The 14,821-nt window shown below is 41.3% G+C and overlaps 1 pseudogene; it reads left to right on the forward strand.

The window, feature by feature from the left end:
* Positions 1–305: 305 nt before the first annotated feature.
* On the forward strand, positions 306–9,586 carry LOC104147375 (aldo-keto reductase family 1 member B1-like; annotated as a pseudogene).
* The last annotated feature ends 5,235 nt before the right edge of the window (positions 9,587–14,821 follow it).

Below are 14,821 nucleotides of genomic sequence, written 5' to 3' on the forward strand. Positions count from 1 at the left end.
GCTATCTTTCCTGCAGAAACACAGACTGGGAGGTAAGTGAGAAGCTTCTGCCGTGGTTGGTACAGGATCTGTGAAGAATGCGATGAGCTCCCTCAGTGAACCCATGCAAGGCGTCCACAGTGAGTTTGGAAATTCTTGACAGGGTGAGGTAGATACGTAACCTCCTCCTTTCTACTGCTTTTACACTGAGTCTGCCCGTATTTTCCTTACTGGCAGCCAGTGATCGGGCAGGAGGGAGGGGCAAAGCGCATTTAAAAGCTTGGCGAGGGGCTGACGCCTCTGCCGAGGCTTGGAGGGGACCATGCATGGCCACCACCACGATGCTGCCCACCCTGGGGCTGGGCACCTGGCAGGTACCTGTTGTGGGTGCCTGCGCCAAACTGCCACGATTGCTGGGAATTGTGGTAGAGTTTTTTTAGCAAGTTCCTCTTCAAGGTGGGAAAATGCAGCAAATTCTCTACGGGGTGTTTCTTGTCTCTTAAAGAGTTTCCTGCAGGACAGCTGTAAAAAACCTGTGAAACTTGAAATATTTCAAGTGAGCGGTTGTGATGGCAAGGTGATTTTCTTAGCCACGGAAAAAAAGACGTGTTACATAAGTAAACATTTAAGCCTAGCCTTTCTTTATTTGTTTTTTTCTTTTAACACCGATTATTAAAATGCTAACATGCTGCGTAGGTGTCATCTTTGATGAGTGCACATAGCAATGGGGATTTAAATGGGAATCAGTGGATTTGGAAATGGGAACTTACATTAACTGCTTAGAGATTGAAGCTAACTTATTTGTACGGCAGCAGATGAATACATAGCACTTTGCAGAAAAAATATTTTGGGCAATTCTTTACCTGCAAATATTATGTTATTGATTTGAGGTAAGGGAGAAGATTTGTGGGTATAGTGAGTTATAAATGTAAAAGGATTTTGGAAATGAGCTGAAAAATGTTAAAGGAGAGAAAGTGACTTTATTTACATTAAAAAGAGAAAGTGAATTGCCTGCTCAACTTGAAACTGGAAACTAAATATATTCAACTGAAGCTGCCAGATCTATGAATCGTTCTCCAATCAGCGTAAAAGTATCTTAAATTATTTGTGTTATATTTCTTGATCAGCTGTGGCTAGTCATCACATAACATATAAAAATGGGGCTGAATTTGTTTAACCCTTTCACCTTTTGCTGATCTGATGACAGAAGACTTGAAGAGGCCTAAATACTAACTAAACAGGATTTAAAAATGAAGTGTGTGCTGTACGGTGCCTCTTAGGGACAGACCGCCTGTCTCAGTTATGTTACCATCTTGTGCTTGCCTTATCAGTTCTAATAACGTTGTAATTTATGAGATCTCTGAAGGAACCTGTTTGGACACCAGGACTGAATAGAAGGAAATTTTTGAATATATGATCCCTGCCACCACAAAAATCTCTTATGTCAATGCAATGAAAAGATGCCCCAAGCCCTCTGAGACTGCTTAATTGAAGCTACTTGATACCAGGGTTCCCAGCGCAAAGTCAGCTGCAACACCCCGTGTTTCTCTGTGACAATGGGCCCTTTCTTTCCCCGGTCACTCGGATTTCAGGAATTTGAAGTTCTGTTCAGTAAGCACAATGTTATAAAAAGCAAAGGATTATTTTTCCAGATAAACATCTCATGTTATATATTTTTGTGTAATCACGGGATATGTTACCAGCTTTTTTCTCCACTAAGCCCTCCTCCGTTCAAAAGCAATGCAGATCACTCGTGGTTGTGTGGGTTTTGTTATTTTTCCCCAGGGAGCCCTCTCTCCTCTGCAGAGAGCTTTCCCATGCTATGGTAGCATCCAGAGATAAGATGCTCTATAATGTCTGACATTTTGCAGGTGCCATGGTTCCCTAGCTTTCCCTTGACACTTAAGGAGCTGTCACATTTATACGTTGGAAGGAGTGAGATGGGGAAACAGGCTTCAAAACAGCCTGTAAAACTTGAAACTGGCTACTTGCTTATGTGTATCTTACAAAAAGTTAATGTGGTTTCTGCTTGATTGTTTCAAATTTAGGCAAGCCAACCAAGCACCCTTTGATTGGAAAGACTTAGAGAACTTAAATCATTAAAAAAGATGATCAGCAGGGATGTAATTCAGTTAAATGTGGGAGGTGGTCATGGTTTCAAAGCATGTGGAAGTGTCATTCGATATTCTCCAGAACTGATACCCAGTTGTCAAACAACTTTTCAACGTCTTTTGCCAAGAACGTGAAGTGATTTACTTTGCTATGAAGCACTGCAGAGTGTATTTTACCCAGGAGGTGGCACTGTCTGTAGCGTTTTGCTGTCCTCCCTCATCTTGCTGGAGTCAACCAAAGCAGCCTTGTTTGTGCCCAGGCCCACCAGGGCTTCCAGGGGTGATTAATTTGCACATTGCCGATGTCTCAGGCTAAAATTGCTTTTATTTTTGGTGCAAGCTAGAGCTTATTTCAATATATCCTGGTGTCTGAATTTGAATATTCAGTCCCTTTAAAATAGTAGAAGCTGATCTGGCAACTCCTCAGTGATTCCCGTAGCCGGTATTACTGTGCTCCAAAGAGCTCATTTTATTCCAGAAAAATAACTAAAGCAAGATCCTGATTATTGTTATCCACCTCATGATTTTAGGGTTTAAGGTCTCCAGGTTTGGAGGACAGTAAGCTTGTTTTTCTGCAGTTTACAGAAAGCCTGGCCTTTCTTCTTGTTTCAGTCTCTCCGAGGAGAAGCGCGAGACGCCGTGAAGTTTGCCATCGATGTGGGATACCGCCACTTTGATTGTGCCTATGTCTATCAGAATGAGCGTGAGATAGGGGAGGCGCTACGAGAAAAAATTGAGAAGGGGGTTGTGACGCGAGAAGACCTCTTCATTGTCAGTAAGGTACATCTCTAGATAAATTATGTCACGTGAGGGTCTGTTCTCAGGAGGAGAGACAAAGGTCCCACCGCACAATGTGCCAGAGAATGAAGCTGCTCTGGGAATCAACCACTTTCTATCAGGCATTAGTGTTTTGTGGATGGAGGGAAGAGGTCAGCTCTTGAAAAACACGCTCGATTTGTGGGGGATTTTTTTTGTAGTGCGTATCCATTGTCAGCTATGGAGACAGGAACTGAGGCCGTGCCCGCAGCTGCCTCTGAGATAGGAAGCATGGCTATTGTACTCACGGTCACTCCTGCTGCGCTGCTGGGCTCAGCCCCTTAACTCCTGTGTGTTCTGTTTTGTTTTGTTTTTTCCCCCAACAACAATGGTAGGAAAAATAAAGTAACTTCTATCTGCTGGAAACTGGCAGGTCAATTTTTACTAGTTTTGCCTTTTTTCTTCATTTTGTCAAATTGTTGTCCACACTGGTGGAATTTTAGAGTATCTCAATCTCATTTTATTTAACCAATGGGCAAATAAAAAAAGGTGCACAAAACGGAAACTTCCCCAAGAAGAGAAAATGTGCTATACTGTGACCTGCATCTGTAGCTGTGCCATGAGTTTGCCCTGCCAAGGATGCTCCGTAATCATCAGGTTGGGAGAGCAACTCACGGGCTCTGTTTTATCCCTGCAGCTGTGGTGCACATTTCGTGAGAAAACCCTCGTGAAGGAGGCATGCCAGAAAGCACTTGGGGCCCTCCAGCTGGATTATTGGATCTTCACCTGATGCACTAGCCCCCAGGATTCAAGGTATGAGGCTTTAACTCCCGTGAGCTCTGTGAGAGCTCTGCCACTTTCTCCTTTGGGACTAGACCTGCCCTTAGTCTTGCCTAATGAGGAGTGTTGTTAAACCTCATTAAGGCATAATGACAAACCTCTAAATGGAGGAAAGGAAAGAAAGGTATGCACATGCCTGTTTTAAGATACGCATTGTGCTACAAAAGCACCTTATTTTCTGGTACAGCATTTCCATGTTGTGGATCAAATTACCACCCACATCACATTCCTCTTAAAATCTGAGATTTGGCTGTGATTTGCTTATTCAGGATCAAACAGTTGTGAATTACTTAGTTCCTATTTTTCTCTCCTCTCTCTACCCCCAGGTTAAATAAATCCTCATTTGTCCATTGTGTACACATCCCTGAACTTCTTTCAACCTGGCAGAAGCACATAAAAGCGTCTGCCCTTCCTCTGCCTGCAGGTTCTCAAGAAGCAGATTTGCTTGAAGATTACTATGTTCATATAGATTACTATTTTTGGCAACTTTTTTCCCCAGTGCAAACTTAAGTCACGACATCCAGTGTGACTCCAATGCCACTTACTTGTAGAATTTCTAAATGATTTCTTTAACTATATACTGTTCAGCCTACCTTAAATACACTTTTCTTTCATGATGACAGGCAGGAGAGGAGCTCTTTCCTGCAGATGAAAGTGGTATGATCATTCCCAGCGATACAGATTTTCTGGGCACATGGGAGGTAAGTTCCCTGACAGTGAAAAATTCTTCCTAGTTTGAAATAACAGCCCAAAAACTCTGCACCTTCCACATTGGGAATCATTTTAAGAGACTTGACATGAAGAATTCCAGTTTGCTGATTGCTGTGGGTCCTTGGGCTCCTTCTTGTGTTACCTGACCAAAATTGAGATGCCTTCATGCCCACCGCCTACTAGGCCTGCTGAGTGGGCATGGCTGGAGGAAACCTTTGAGGTTGTGTGTACCCTGCGGTGGCATGAGACCTGGCTCGAGCTGAGCAGTCCCTGCAGCCAGCTCAGTTGCTGCGTATTTTGTTGCTTCATTAATTGGTAGATTTAGCTGTAGCAAGATCAAACCTATCTTTACCTGAGCTGCCCCTACCACTGCAAAGATAATGTGCCTGTGCTCATGTACCCAAGGGTCCAAATTTTCCTCTCCCAGAAAGTACTGGGACTGGCCAGGCTTGCGTGTGCAATGCAAACAGGCGCATGAGCAGGCCGTGTGCGAGTCAGGACTTGGGCACGAGCTCAAACTTCTGCTTGGCTGATGGTTCGAGCTTCCCTTCCCTTCCACCCACTGGCAGGCTCAGCTGGGCTAGGTTGGAGGAGGACCAGGGGCTCGCCACAGTGTGAAGGATCCGTTGATACTTTCTCCCTTCTGCCAGATGAAGAATAAAGCACATTTTTATTGTTCATTTGAAGGAAAAAAAGATGACATTTCAGGCTGCTGTTTATGATAGCAAGTTGAAATAAACATTTTTTTTCTGTTTTGAAAGAGATATAGCTGCTCTAAAAGTTGTGTCATAGATTATTTTCTCCTGTGTTTCTTTTATGCACGAGGTGCCAAACTAAGTAGGACTGATTTAACTGCTTTGTTGTTTGTTAATGGGAAAGAACTAAGGGTAGGGGGGGAGAAGGGCAGCTCATGCTGTCCTGCTACTGCCTGATGGTACATCTGCCTTGGGAAATCAAGAAGCATAGATGTTCAGGTATTCCGTTCCAGTTCTTCCAAAATAGCTCCTTATTAAGCTATTCTGTTCCAAACTACAAGCTTTTCTATGAGTGGATAATTATTTTGTAACTAGAGGAATTATTAAAAAAAACAACTTATTTTGGAGCAGAGAGTCTACTTGCGGATAATGTTCTTAAAGCAGTTGTATTGTACTGAAATAATCATAGTGGAATAATTATTAGTCTTGAATATTGCTATTATTTATTTGTATTATAATAATGCTCAAGAGCCTAAGTCCTTGACCAAGGTCTCACTGTTCATTGTGCTGTACGAACACCGCACCAGAAGAAGATCCCAGCCACAGTGATTTTTGCTATTGAAACTTTTGTGCAGGTGTTTTTTCCAGATGAAGAAAAGCTCTTAATTCAATAGCAAGTCTGAATCTGTAGTATTTCTAGACTGCGGAAGAGCTGGTGGATGCAGGACTGGTAAAGGCTATTGGAATCTCCAACTTTAACCACAAACAGATAGATCGGCGCTTGAGCAAACCAGACTTAAAATACAAGCCTGCAAATAATCAGGTAAACTGTTCTCAAACTATTTAGTAGTGATGTAACACCTATCTGCTGGTATTGCATTTAATGGGGCATCTCTGTCAGTGAGACAGCTTTTATGTCAAGGCTGTGCTTTTTTGATATCCCTCAAAGAGAATATCTATGTTATACTAAATTCTAAAGCAATAGAAAATGCAGAATTTTCTGTGCCCTTACTACATGGGAAGCCCGTGCCATTCATGAGCTGAAAGCCCAAAGCTTCATTTTCTTCTGACTGCAGCACTGAACTGGTGCAGGCTGAGAGCCAAATGCTGCAGCTCAGCCCTGCGCCCTCCCAGCGCCAGCCCCGGCGCTGGGCAAAACAAGGCTGCATGAAAAGATGGGATCACAGCCCAGCTACACCATTGGCTGGGTGAATATGTAGTCAGGGGAAGAAACAAGCCTGGAAAAGGGTTTTACATGGGTTGCAGAAACAGAGAAACAGGGGAAATGGGCTCTGGTTGCACAGCGAGCTGAAAGGGGACTCAGTGGGGCAGGGAAGGGAAGAATCTCTGATGAGGGGGCGAAGGTCTGAGCAAAGACACTGCTGTAGCTGCAGAAAAGAGCTGTCTTCTCAAAGCTGATGTAGGGCCCATTATATGGGGCTTGATAGGTCACCATAGCGATACTAAACCTGAAAGTAGCTTCATGGAAATATTAACCGCTCCGTGCAAATAGCAACTGTTTTTTTGGAGTAATCTAATATTTGTGTCTGCAGATAGAGAGCCACCCGTATCTTCCCCAGGAAGAGCTGATTAATTTTTGCCACTCCAAAGGGATCTCTGTCACTGCGTATTGTCCCCTTGGAGCTCCCAGCTGACCATCGTAAGAATGTTTTGTGAGCCTTTTTTCTTAAACATAAATAGGAGTCAATACCATAAAGCAGTCTTAGTACGCAGATAAGACCTGATAGAGAAAAACTGATGCAACTAGAAAAATATTTACTAATTTGTTAACAGTTGCAAATACACGGGAAAACGCTCTTTATCACTTCCTGTGTTTTTCAGTCTGCTAATTCATATCTGTGTTGTTCCTATATTTTCTAGTTTAGGAGAAAAAGAATAGTGAAGACAATTCTTACTTGAACTTGGGTGAGCTTATTAAGCATGTAAGAAAATTTCAGAAAGATCAGAAAAAAAACCCAAATCTGTATGTGCTCATGAAAACATCAACCTCACAGTCCTGCTGAGACAAATGGATTGGATTTTAAAATGGATGACTTGAAGAAGTTTGCTCTTATTCTAATCTTCATAGCTTTCTCTGACCTGGAAGAGGGAATTTCCCAGAGAAGCGGTGCTTGTGAAGGGTATGACAATTCCAGTTCTCAGGATGAAACTGTGGGGAGCTGGATAAAAGAAATTCCCAGTGCTGATCCCAGGCTGTAGAATCTTGGACTGAAATGTATTCCAGTGATTTGTAATGTTACAAACTACATGCCTTTTCACAAGTGCCATCTTGCAATGAAAAGGGAAAGAATGAAGGCAGGGAGAAGATGGTGAATTAAAGTGTGTGTTAGATGATGGTTTCTTATCACTTAAATAATATTCTTACATGACAGTGCTTGAAAGAGAAAATAGTGGTCTCCTTTAACTGCTGAGTCTGCTTTTTATTTTCACAGGTCCAAGCCTGAGGATGTTTCGCTTCTTGATGACCCCCAAATTAAGGAAATTGCACTCAAGTACAATAAAACCCCAGCTCAGGTAACAGTGGACATAGTATTTTCCCCAATGACATGTATTTTTCCCTTCTGTGCTAAAGTGGCTATTTCAAAGCCATTTTGGAAAGCTGTGTTCTTTGTTATGTGTCTCTTCTCCAACATAATGCTTTTAAAAACTGTTTCTAGTACTAGTTTCAATGACTGACAGAAGATTGCTAGTCTTTTAAGTCTTTTGCTTTCACCTGGTGGGCTTTAATTGGCAAATTAGCCACCTTTGCGCACAGCATCCCGACCAGCTCTGTATTCTTCTTCAATACGTTCTCCTGTTGTCTCCCCAGCTCCAGAGACAATAATGATTAAATGAGCTTGTGCAATAAATAAGAATGGTCTACCAAAGTGTTTTTCCTCATGTTTTCCTATGTGATTAATCTGTGTTTATCAGTAGAGTTATTGCCTGTGAGGCACGTAGGCAAGTATGATTTTTGGCTTTTAGAAAACAGGCAGAACGTCTCAGCTGTAATTCCCAATCTGTTCCTGCAGGTGCTTATCCGGTTCCAGATTCAAAGAAATGTGAGCGTAAATTCCCAAATCTGTCACTCCACACCATACTGAGGAAAAGTTTAAGGTAAGAGGGTACATTACAAACTTCTTCTGGTGTTTAAGCTCTTACGCAGAAAATCCACGCTGCCAGTGTTACAAAGTACCCTTTTCATACTTCGAGCTGGAAAAAAAACTTGTCTGTCAGATATCACAGAAGTTATCTATTGGTAAAGGCTGAAAGTTGCTTTAAAAATAAGGACCCAAGTGTCACCCAAGTGTCCTTCATTAGAACAGATCAAGTAAGCGATATTAACTTCTCCACCTTGTGATATAAACATCACATAACTAGGCTGCCACCAGCATTATGACTTTAAGCTTTTTTTCCATTGTTCACCACAAACATGTGCATCTATTGCAACACTTGCTAGTGCCTCAGCAAATACAATGCTTTTCTACTTCTGTTTTTGGTATTCTTTCTGTAAACGACCTTATCTTTTTGCATAGTGTAGTAAAACAGCTGTTTGGGATCTTTATTCAGGTGTTTGATTTTGAATTAGTTAAGGAAGAGATGGAAACAATCCTCAGTTTTAAGAAGCGATATCGAATCTGTGCGTTAAGCGAGTGAGTACCTCTTCCTCCTCTCTCCATCCTGCAGGACGTACACTGGCTATCCCTTTAACAGACAGCGTTGGATAGCCTCACTTTAAAACACAAAACAGTGCACCTGAAGCAATACCTGGTCACATCAGTATCCACTGAAATCCAACACTAGGGCTTATTACAGCACTGTCTATCTTGCACCGGTTGGTGCTGTTGGAATTTTTGTACGTTGTGCATTGAGACACCTCTTAATGGATGTACATCAAACTGCTCTCCCAAAGTAAAAATTGGCTGCAAACTCCAATTTGGCCGCAATTTTTGTTTGGTTTTCTTTTGCTGCTTTATATGATGCAGTCAGTGTAAAGAAGCTCCATTTTAGGAATGAGTTGTAACTTTTTTTGAAGTGAAAAAGCTGTGCCTGTGTATTTATGCCCACATTATTAAGGCAGTGTCTACATAATAGACTGGCTAGACCCAGATTTCCAAGATCTGTGATTTATTCTGTTGGCTAGGTTACCTATGTACATAATAAATACTGCAAACTTATGAGTTCATGAGAGAGTGGTTTATATTACAGAGAAGTTTAGTAACTTCAAGTAAGCAAAACATGCCTTTTCCTTTGAGAACAAGCCCTTAGGGACATCTGAGAGTTACAGAGTATTCACTTCCATTGCCCTGGGTACACTAAGGAGGTTCACTTCAACGTTTTCATCACAGTTTAGTTTTAGTTCTGCAGGGCTTTTGTCAGGGGAGGAAAAGCTATTTCCTTTTAGCTTTAAGCCTATATTCGTAATGTATTTTAACCATATTCACCTCTTCTAGATGCAAACGTTACAAGGACTATCCTTTTTCAGAAGACTAATACTGGTATTATCTTGACATCCTTCAGGAATTAGAAAGACTGTATTTTCTTGTTTCACATGATTTGTAATACTTCATGTACACTAAATCACAACATAATACAGTATATATTGTAAGATGGAAGAATGTATTTCACAGGAATTCTGAAGAGTAGCTTTAAACATGCTTGTTTGCTTCCCTTATTATCAACCAGTTACATTAACTCATTTTCTTTATCATTGTTTTGATCTTATGACTATGTATACTCAGTTGTGGCAAATATATATTCTATTAGCATGTAGTGATGATAATTAAAGTTTAATAATCCTGAATCTGTGGAACTTGTGAAAAGCAGTCTTAGTTGTAAATTTTGACAAATCTTACAGGACTTTAAGGATTCTCCTATTTGTCTCCTATCCTGACAAAAAGTTAAAACATGCTAACTGTATCTTTAGCTGTTATTGTAAGATAACCCATTTAACATCAGAAGCTCTTATGAGATAAGACTGTACATGTACATGGGTATATATTTTGGTTCTCACCAAGTTCAGTTAATTTAGTGGAACTGATTGAAAGGCTCTTTGGAGGGCACTGCTGAATTATCTTTCTGGAACAGTCTGCTTAATGAGGGTTCTTATTTATGAACTGCTAAAAACTAATAAACTGGCAGGAGAGTTGTATATTTAGTTTGTCATATCTGCAAGAGTATATAAATACTGCCTTTATCAGCAGAGTAGCTACAGTTAAGACCAAATCTTCCTCAGCAAATCCAGTGTCATTAGATTTTTTTTTTGTGCTTAAAAAAAAAAAAAAGTGCTACTGCAGCTCATGCATCTGCTGAAGTTTTAATATAGTCTGTAAAGACTTCTTGCTGTTGAACTCTAACATACGACTTAAAAATCCTGATGTTCCTTTCAGCTCTTTCAGTCCACTTGAAGAACAATGTGGATCAGTACTGCCTGCAGGGAGGAAGGATGATTATGTAATTAAGGTTCACAGCTAGGATACAGACTTCATGGACATCCTTTGCCAAGTGATTTTCTTTGTAGTTGAGTGTTTTTTTTCTCTTTTAAAGTCTATAAAGGAAATTATGACTAACCTTTGAGCTACTTTAGACCTTTGCAAGATGTTTGAAGAAAAGGTGCCCTAGGAACGGCAGAACACTTGTATCAAACAGCAACTCTTCTGAAGAAAGAGCAGCTGGCCAGAACAAGCCTATCGGCAATGGACACTAAACACAGCGCAGTGAGATGGACAGGCAGGTGCCTATTGTAGCAGGCACTTTCTTCTCTCTTTTCTGAATATGCTAAGTTGAAAAGAGTAGGTGTTACAGCATCGTGCAATAGCAGTACTTAGAAAACCAGCTGCAGGGAAGGTGCTGTGCTTTAGGTGACCAGACTGTAGCCTTGTTTCTACGTGAAAGGCTTAAGAGCTTAGCTTTACTGAAGCAACAGTCAGGTTGCCAACTTACAGCAATATCAGCTACAGCCAACTAAAGGCCCTGGTAGAGCCTATCTTGAAATACACTCTGCTTCATAGGAATTCTCTAGACACATTCCAGTTTAATCACAGCTTGAAGTTATTTACAGGATGTTTATAGATTGTGTTGTGCAGGAAGTCAGACTAGATGATCACAGCAGCCATATAATAGGAAAAAATTCAAAACAAGCTAGAAGCCAGAAATTATGCATTTGTTTTACAGACAATAGATTCTTTTCAGCTGCAGAGACTTGAGTGAAGGTAAAAGGAGAATTTGGGTTAGTTATGAGGAAATAAAATAGCAACAGTAGTCCCTTCTATGTTGCAGCAGAACTGCAGATAGATGACTTGCAGACAATGTGGACAGGGCAATTGTACACTAATGCCCTGATACAGTAACAGCTTGGTCAGAGGTGGGTAAATGAGAAAAAATAGGGATTCAGTTGAATTGTTTGAAGAGGGAAGTTTTGGGAATAAGTTATCAGCAGAGCCTTTCTAGCAGACCATTGCTGCCTCACAGCAGCCTGCAATAGCAGCAAACCTGCTCCTAGAAGCTGCCTGAGGAGGCTCACTTTGAGCTTCACCAATTCAATTACCTTGGCACACATGCATGCAAGCCTGGAAATTGTTTTAACTGCATCTTCTGTGTGTAGAGATGACACTGCTAGGCATAATCTTCTTCCCTGTTCTGTTTTTGATGGATCCTGAGTCTTTTTGTGAATTCAGACTTTGCTTTACATAGAACCTACTTGTCAAAAAAAAAAAAAAAAACACCACAACCCTGCCATGACAGAGACTTGGGCTTCTTTTACAGCTGTTGTAAATTCAGTTGACAAAAGGAAAGAAAGTATTTGTTGGTCAAGTGACCTTAGCAGAAGAGAGGAAAGGGCAAGTTACAGCTGTCTAAGAAGAGTTATGCTTGTTCTGTCAATGCAAGAAGCTGCAACACAGAGGTCCTTTCATATACCAGTAAGTACCTAATCTCCAGATAAATGCATTAGAGCCCTGTGTCAATATGCATGTGTACTCTGCTTTCCGTACAGATGACTAACCTAACTGCATCCTGCTATCTAGGTAGCCACATGGTACACGCAGGGGTATTCTGTCTTTACACACTTTTCAGCATTTGTCAGAGTTACTAATTCCCAAGCTGTGTGGGTATGTAGCACAAAAGAGCAGGTAGGTAAGAGGCCACACAGGTCTAAATCACTTTATATGCCTGGAAGTGAGAAGGGCATTTTTCAAAATGCCAAAAGAACACATGCCAAACTACAAGAAAATGCCTCAGGAAAAGAATGTTTATTCTCTCACCATGCAAGACAGCATACTCGGGTTCAAGGTACCATGACCATCTCCAGGGAGTTGAACAAATTTCTCGGTGAAAAATAGCAGCTTCTCTTCCTGTGCACCTCCAGGCTACACTACACTTCCTCAGCAGCATAATCCACTGCTTTCTCGTGGAACTACAGCAAGAGGTTTAGTTTACTGCCAACTCACTTTCGGTTTCTATAAACCATGTAACAGCTGAGACCAAACCTGCAGTCCTGTCTTTCCTAGCCAGCAGTGAGTTTATCATTGAATTGAATGTAGTGAATGGAAAAATACCTTAGTTTAGCATTTCCCCTTTCCCTTTTTAATCACAGCATACTGCCCCATGACTTGTGCTTTTATTGTGCAGTACATCCATTCTGCTATAATCAGACCTGCATTAAGTTCCAGAGGGTCTGGGTGGAGGAAAAAAAGTATCATGCCCATGTTTTAGAGGGAAAACAGGCTAACCTCAACAATGAGTGAAATTAAGAACTCTTTGCTGCTCACTGCTATTCAGGTAGGAATGTTTGGGATTATAACAGACAGAAAACACTGATTCCAATATCATTCACAAGCAAACAGAAAGAGAAACAATACTACAGATACCCATTCATTGCATGAACTTTCTGCATTAAGTCTGGCACACAGTTCTGGTCCATCCCTCCCTGTGTCTTTAGAGAAGAGAAACAAACAAAAACAGAAGACCACACATACATGCAAGAGACCTTTTGGAAAACTGACTGGGATGATCACTGGCCTTTTTTTTAAAAAAAAAAAAAAAAGGCAGTCAAGGAAGGAGCAGATGGGAATGACAAATAGTTACTGACAGAGTTTAGGTAACAAGGAAAGCATTAAGTGATTAAAAAAACACAACAACACACATGCACACTAATCCTGAGCCAACTGCTCTCCATCCACGTTAAGTAAGAGACTCCATATTACTTGCTATGTCAAAGATATAGCCAGAAAAGATTAAAAGCCCAAATACAGGCTTTTCTCTTCCTGTTTTGAATAATGCAGTTCTGTACCCCAGATTTCACAACTCTGCACAAATATTACAATATGCACTTCTGTCAGTCATGTGAGCTGAGCAAGAGCTATATCAGGCCTTCCCCTCCCCAGAGGGAAAACAAAGACTAAATTACAGAGCACCATACAAAAAGTAATTCCAGCCAGGCAAGCTTGTGGATGAGCGTTCCAGCATCAGAACTGGAGCCACTTGCTCCCCAAAAGAACATCTGCTGCAAACTGAAACGTGTACTGTGCCTGTCGGACTGTTTGTAGGGTCCAGTCTCCAAGCAATTTCTTCTGCAAGAGGCATGATGCCAATTCCAGTTCCCTGTTGCATTCTCCTTTGCCACCCTCTCCCCACCCCGGTAAAAGGTCCTTTGCCTTCTCCAATGAAACACTATCACAATTTTTCCTCTCCCTGTTCCTCTGATAAACCAGTTCACCACTTTATCCTTTGCTTTTCCCTGCTATGGAAATGGACCTGTTCTCTCAGAGCTATTTTCTTTTAACTTGATACCAGGTTAGTAGGACTGGACTGCTATTTTTCCCCCCCCTACTTCTACTTCATTTTAAGGAAGGAGTGCAACTGAAAAGAAAACAAGTCGAGTTAGTTCTGATTCTGTAACTGCTGGAAAGGTTATTTTTTGTGTCTCCTGCTCTTAATCTCTTCTGTGGGCTAGACTCCTTCCTATAGCACGCTACAGGATCACATCAGCTTAACTACTGCAGCAGTCCTGAGGAAGTCTAGTAAAAAAAGGCTAACACGGGGAGCTGAACTACAAGCCCTTAATGGAAAAAACAAACCCAAGAAATAAAAAAACCAACCACTTATCATTGGAAAAACTACAAGATCATATTTGTCCTTAAAAGTTTCTTTGATCAGAAACCCAGAGATCTGTCAAGTGACAATAGAAAAAAACAAATGCTGTGAACAGTTATATCAGGAAGAGCTCAGTTAGCAGGAATGCTGGGCTCCGGATGTCTAGTTCTTTGATCTTTCCACGTTACCTTTTAGGAGATGAAAGGAAATCTCTACACTGATAGAGAGAGAGTGGCAAGAATATAGGGGTACAATAACTTAATTTATTTTACTATAACAATTCCTAGATCAACCTAGATTAAATGAGGAGTTGGCTGCAATCTACAGACTGGCCCTTCCCCTATTCTCAGCCTTCTTATAGAAAGTAATTATATCTGGCCTTGAAGCAGCCAAAATGGATATGGGTGACAGCATTTTCTATCACTCACTCCCTTCCCAACAACAGCCTACTTTCTGTTCAAGCTTATGCATCCTTGTCCCTTCCCTTAAGGGCCTCTTCCCTTAACAAGCCCTGTTTTTGCCTTCGTTCCCATGTTTCACCAGTCATCCAAGCCCTCTGCCGGTTAAGCGCTGCGTTGTGTGTCCCAGAATGACCCTTTCCAAATTCTTTCCGTCTAAGTCATCGGGTGAAATACA

The sequence above is a fragment of the Struthio camelus genome, chromosome 1 (genome assembly GCF_040807025.1).
Source record: "Struthio camelus isolate bStrCam1 chromosome 1, bStrCam1.hap1, whole genome shotgun sequence".
Classification (NCBI taxonomy): domain Eukaryota; kingdom Metazoa; phylum Chordata; class Aves; order Struthioniformes; family Struthionidae; genus Struthio; species Struthio camelus.